The sequence below is a fragment of the Alligator sinensis genome, unplaced genomic scaffold (genome assembly GCF_000455745.1).
Source record: "Alligator sinensis unplaced genomic scaffold, ASM45574v1 scaffold937_1, whole genome shotgun sequence".
NCBI classification, from domain to species: domain Eukaryota; kingdom Metazoa; phylum Chordata; order Crocodylia; family Alligatoridae; genus Alligator; species Alligator sinensis.
The window spans coordinates 1,550,261-1,555,717 of NW_005842257.1; the positions used below are offsets into that span (position 1 = coordinate 1,550,261).

A 5,457-nucleotide genomic window follows, 5' to 3' on the forward strand; every position below is an offset into this window, starting at 1 on the left:
CCACCTGGTTCCAGGGTCAGTTTGCTGTGCACTACCTCGTCTTTAAATGATGCAAGGATAACAGCGCTCTGCTCCACCCCACCAGTTATAGTCTTATTCTCAAACTCCCCCCACCCAACCCGAACGTGCCTTCCTCCTTCCTTTTGCAATGGGGATGGTACAAAAAATAAAGAAGAAATCCCCCAGGAGCTGCACTTGCAGGGGAATTCTCCACTACCTCTTTGCAGCTTCAGACATTCAGACAAACCCCACCAGAAGAGGCTTTCTTGGGCGGTTTCCTGCCCACACATCTGATGTACCCAAAATAGGGTGAGAACATCAGCATTTCCACATCTGGCCAAACCCCAGCTGTTCACGAACAGCACCAAAATGCCATGACTCTCTCCGGGTGGTAAGAAAACAGGAGGTCAAGCGCTGAATGAATACGTACACACCGCTGTTACTGAAGCCAAGCTAGAACAGCAAAACCTTGTACCAGTCCCACTTCCAACTAGCGGTAACGCTGCTGTCCACTGGAACAGCACCTTGGGTCTAAAGGCTACTAGACTTCCATCACACGCCGCCACGTTCCCCGAGTCTGCGATTTTGCCTCGTGGATAGGAGTCAGGCCAAGGACCGTGTGCTTCCAGAAGCCACGTTCTCAAATGCTGAGATGCAGAGAAACTCCCAAAGCATTATTGATGTGGGTCTCATAAAATAACAAGCTGAGCATTTTAAAAACTAGCAAACTAAAGCCTCCTCGCTTCAATTGCTTATGTTTGATCTCTTTCCTATCCCTGGGTTCAATCTGACTTTCTGCTGTCGAACATATAGCACACTGGCTTCCTCTTCAGCGCTTCTATTAATGGTGTATACCCCGACCAAATGATCGAAGTGACCTTTTCTTATTTTCCACCACCCCTTTTCCATTTTTGCACCCTAATAGCAACAATTAAGCATTCACTTTTACAAAACAGAACATTACAGCCTGCCCACAAAGCAAATGTGGGGTTGGAAAGACTGATAAATAGGTGCCTTTTATCTGCTGAGGCTCAGGGCAGGAAAGCCCAAAGATTGCTGCTTTCACCATGCAGGCTGATAGGAGGAAGAAAGGAGAACTCATTGGCATTAAAGTGATATCCTCACAGCAAATTTTTAGGTAGTCGTTTCATTCTTCAGCGTTAATTTACTAGCACGGGAAATATTAGCATGAATTTGGACAACTGAGCCATTCCATTCAAAAAAAGAAAACTGCTGGTAGAGCGGCATATTAAAACTAATAGTTACTGCTTGGTGCTAACAATTCCCTACCTAAATGCAAGAAAAGAAAAACAATAAGTACATCTCCAATTTATATTTAAAAGGCAATCAATACTAGGAGTTTTAATGCACTACTGAATGACTCAATTGTGTCCAGTACACTTCTGTCCATTTCAAAAGGGGATTTATAGATTAAAATATTTTTACAGTGCCCTACAAATATTCAGACTAGACCATACTGATTTGTTTTAGACATTACCTCTTTCCTGATGTTATATGTAGTGTTTAAAGAAATCATGCAGATTTGTCTGAAAGCAAATAAAGACCTATTGCAACCTGCTCTGAACTTACTGGTTAAAGAACGATCAAATATGAATTATTCCAACTTGCAGTAACTAGACAGATTCAAAACACAGGTGGACAGAGACAGATAAAGATAAATTCACTTTATCCCCCTTTTTAAACCAGCTAAATGTCTTACAGCAGGGATGTTTGGAGGGGAAGGGACTAGAATAGTCACAGTACTAGTCATCAATTAGAGGGTGGCTGCTTTGTCTTAATTAAAGAAAGAAAAGTCTCACCTGGCTGATAATGTCAAAAGACATCCCACGCTTTTAACCAGGAAATCTAGGTTTATGCCCATCTTCGTGCAAAGTGATGCTCCCCGCGGCACCACTGAATGCCGATTCTTGCATCACCTCGGGGTGTGGTGCTACTTGGAGCAGCAGCACAATTATTTAGTGTTTGTGCGAGTTGCAAAAATGATCACTCCTGACCTTCCGAGTCAGGAGCTGTCTTGGGGACAGCGGGACTGGCAATCAAGCCAGCCCCCTGGGCACCAGTGCCAAGGCAGATAATGATATTCCCATTGGTCAGTTATGAGCTGGTTCGACGCTGCTTTCAAAACACAGGGCGATCCTCAAAGGCACGGAGCATACTAAGCAGCCACTGAAGTCAGCAGGGCAAACCCTAGACTTCAAGAGAATCAGAGAAAATCTGGGTTGAAAGAGACCTCAAGAGGTCATCTAGTCTAACCCCCTGATCCAACTACATCATCCCAGCCAAGGCTTTGTGTAGCCCGGTCTTAAAAACCTCCAAGGATGGAGAATCCACCACCTCTCTGGGTAACCTGCTCCAGTGTTTTACTACCCTCCTAGTGAGAAGGTTTTTCCTAATATCCAACTTAAACCTGCAACCGGAGCCCATTGCTCCTTGTTTTGTCATCTGCCCCCACCGAGACCAATCCAGCTCCTTCCTCTTTACAACCCCTCTTTAGGTAGTTAAAGGCTGCTATCAAATCCCCCCCTCAGTCTTCTCTTCTGCAGACTAAATAAACCCAGTTCCCTCAGCCTCTCCACACAGGTCCTGTCCCCCATCCTCTGAACCATTTTCGTCACTCTCTTCTGAACTCTCTCCAACTTAGCCACATCCTTTCTGTAGTGGGGGCCCCAAAACTGGACACAGGACTCCAGGTGTGGCCTCGCCAGTGCAGAATAGAAGGGAATAATTACTTCCCTCGATAGCTGGTCCAATTGCCCCTAGGTATGGCAGGAGCTCTGGACTTGGATATGAAACACCGGTTTGCAAGATCCATCCCACAATAAGAAGGCTCTTGCTCATATAAATGAATCTGATCCCATTCCATGGGAATCCCATGGCATTTTTGTGAAGACATACCTTGGGTGCATATTTTTTTATTTCTAGGGGGCTCCCTGCTCAGCCCATTTAGGGACATGTCTTACCCCAGGCATTGTATAAGATGGGCAGATGCCTAAAACAAAAGTGTGGATACCATTCATAGAGCCAGGACCCTCCAATTTAGGGTCCTGCCCACAACTATGGTATCTAAAGCCCTTAGGATCTAGCCCTTTGGCTTGGCACCTTAGTACCCTGTAAAATGGGAGTAAATGCCCTACTTCATAGGGGTGTGATAAGGATAACTACAGGCAACCCCCACTTAGCACTCTTAATTGGTTCCTGAAAAACCGAGCATTAAGTGAAACTAGAATTAAGCGAAACTGAAAGTTTTTGAAGATCCACGTTGGCGACCGCAAGTGTTTTTAATGACCCAAGATGGTGACCACGAGTTTTATAACGAAACTTGCTGAACACTAAGCGGAATCAGGTATCAATTTAAAATAAGCGTTATAGTGAAATAGCGCTACGCGGGGGTTACCTATACAGTCAAGGTTTCGAGGCACTGGGACACCAAGGTAACGGGTGACATACACTTATCTCAGACAAAGATGTGTCCATTTAGAACAGACATTCTTCTCCTGCTAATATTTATGTTTCATAAAATACTTTTCAGAGCTTTGATGTCATCTGGCAAGGACATTATCATCAGTGCATTTTACAGCCTCCTCGATAATAAGCTACGAAAAAATGCCATTGTGTTCACTGGATATTTAAGAATTTTGGAATGAGACCTTAACTGGAAGCGTTCCCAACGCATTCCCCACTTTAAATATACATATCAGCGAGACACGGCGCCTCCTTTAAGAGGCTCACGTTCCATAAAATAATGGGCATAATGAAATGCATATGCCATATACTGCATGAGATGATCAATCAGCATAAAAACGGAGAAGTTCCTTGTAACGACTTAGCATCATTGTTGAGCTATTCAGAGCCATCCTGTTTGACTGAACAGAGCAGAACAGGGGAAGACTGGGGAGGTAGGAAAATCACCAGCATACGCTGTAGGTTAGATGAGAGAAATTAAAACCCTTTTCTCCCTGACCAGGTATGCCAAAAACCACATTCATGCTGTGCTAACATTTGCTTATGCAGCATTAGACGTGCAATGAACAGAAGAGCTGAAGCGTGCATCCGCCCCCTAAAATCTGAACTTCTATGCCAGAGCTGGTCGTCTCAAAGAGAAACTGCCCATTGCCGGGTCTAAAGACATGTGAACAGGAACAGATATTTAGCTCTAACTCCCCAAAGACCTAACTATCCTGGCAGTGGAAGGTGTTTGCTTCCAATTCAGCCATTTTTTTTTAAACTGGACTTTGTCTCTCATCACTAATGTTTCATGCGCTCTAAAGAAAATGTCAAACAATGCCTCCTGGAAGCAGATCCCACATTTGAGGTGTTCTTTTGAAACCATTTCCACTCATTTATAATCACCATTGAGTTCAGTCAACTGAGGTCAAAGAAAGGGAGCATCCTTCCTGGGCCCGATCCCACGGGCGACTCGGTGCAGTCAACAGGAACTAAAGGTACCGAACATCTTGCAGATTTGGGCCTTGTACATAAAGTGAGAGTGGCCCTTTTGTACAGAGTAATAAAACAATATGTATAGTACATAGATTTGGCTTGACACGACTGCTCTTATTTCTTTGGAGGTACAATAAAAATATTTCCGTAGACAACAGGCAGTCGGCACATAGATTTGGCTTGACACAACTGCTCTTATTTCATACGGTACACACAGAAGTTATCTCTTTGGAGGTACAATAAAAATATTTCTGTAGACAACAGGCAGTCGAATCGCTTCTTTTCCAAACCATCTTAGGTCAAAAGAAGAATGAACAGTCTGAACAATAGGCTAAATAACCATGAGGCTGCAAGAGAGCTAGGAGACGCTTTACAATGCTCAACCTTGGATTCAGTGTGACACTGGTGCCCCCCAGTGGACTCGGAAGATATTTTCCACCGTGCCGACAAAGCCTGGCAACTGCGGTCGATTCTTCTGATGGTTGTAATTACAGTTGTGTTTTAATATATCAGAGGTGGGCTAAATGGGAATTGTCTCCATTTTAAAGTAAAATTAAATTGTCCCCGGCCGCCGAGAATGGAAATAGTTCGCTAGGCTGTGCATCTGTAATGTAGCAAAAAGACATAAAATGCTTTTCCAGCTTTTGTCACTGCTAGAAAAATCTCCTGAAATCTCATCTGTAGAATACATGGCAATCGCTCCATCCGAAACTTTGCTTCTTATTGTTCTCTCTCGGAACCGAGAAATCCCCTCGAAAGTCTCCCGCTTGGTACAAAACCTCCGATTTGAGAGCTCTGTTGTGTGCGAATGAACTGCCCGTGCAAATTAAGTTTTGTCATTAATCATATTAATGTGCTGGTGTCAGGGACTCCTCTGTTCACCCTCCTCCCTTTCCCACCACACCAAGTCCTGCCGCTGCGTGTTTTTCTTCCACCGATATGATCCGCTCTCAGGTCTTGTAGATGGGAACTGAAGTGACAAACTCCTACTTCAGC

At 44.2% G+C, this 5,457-nt stretch overlaps 2 protein-coding genes across 2 annotated transcripts in view; both read right to left on the bottom strand.

Moving 5' to 3' along the window:
• The window catches only part of FAM19A4 (family with sequence similarity 19 member A4, C-C motif chemokine like), a 100,400-nt gene that overhangs the window by 64,431 nt on the left and 30,512 nt on the right, over positions 1–5,457 (bottom strand). The window lies entirely within an intron of this gene.
• EOGT (EGF domain specific O-linked N-acetylglucosamine transferase) overlaps positions 1–5,457 on the bottom strand; it is a 121,671-nt gene that overhangs the window by 46,764 nt on the left and 69,450 nt on the right. The window lies entirely within an intron of this gene.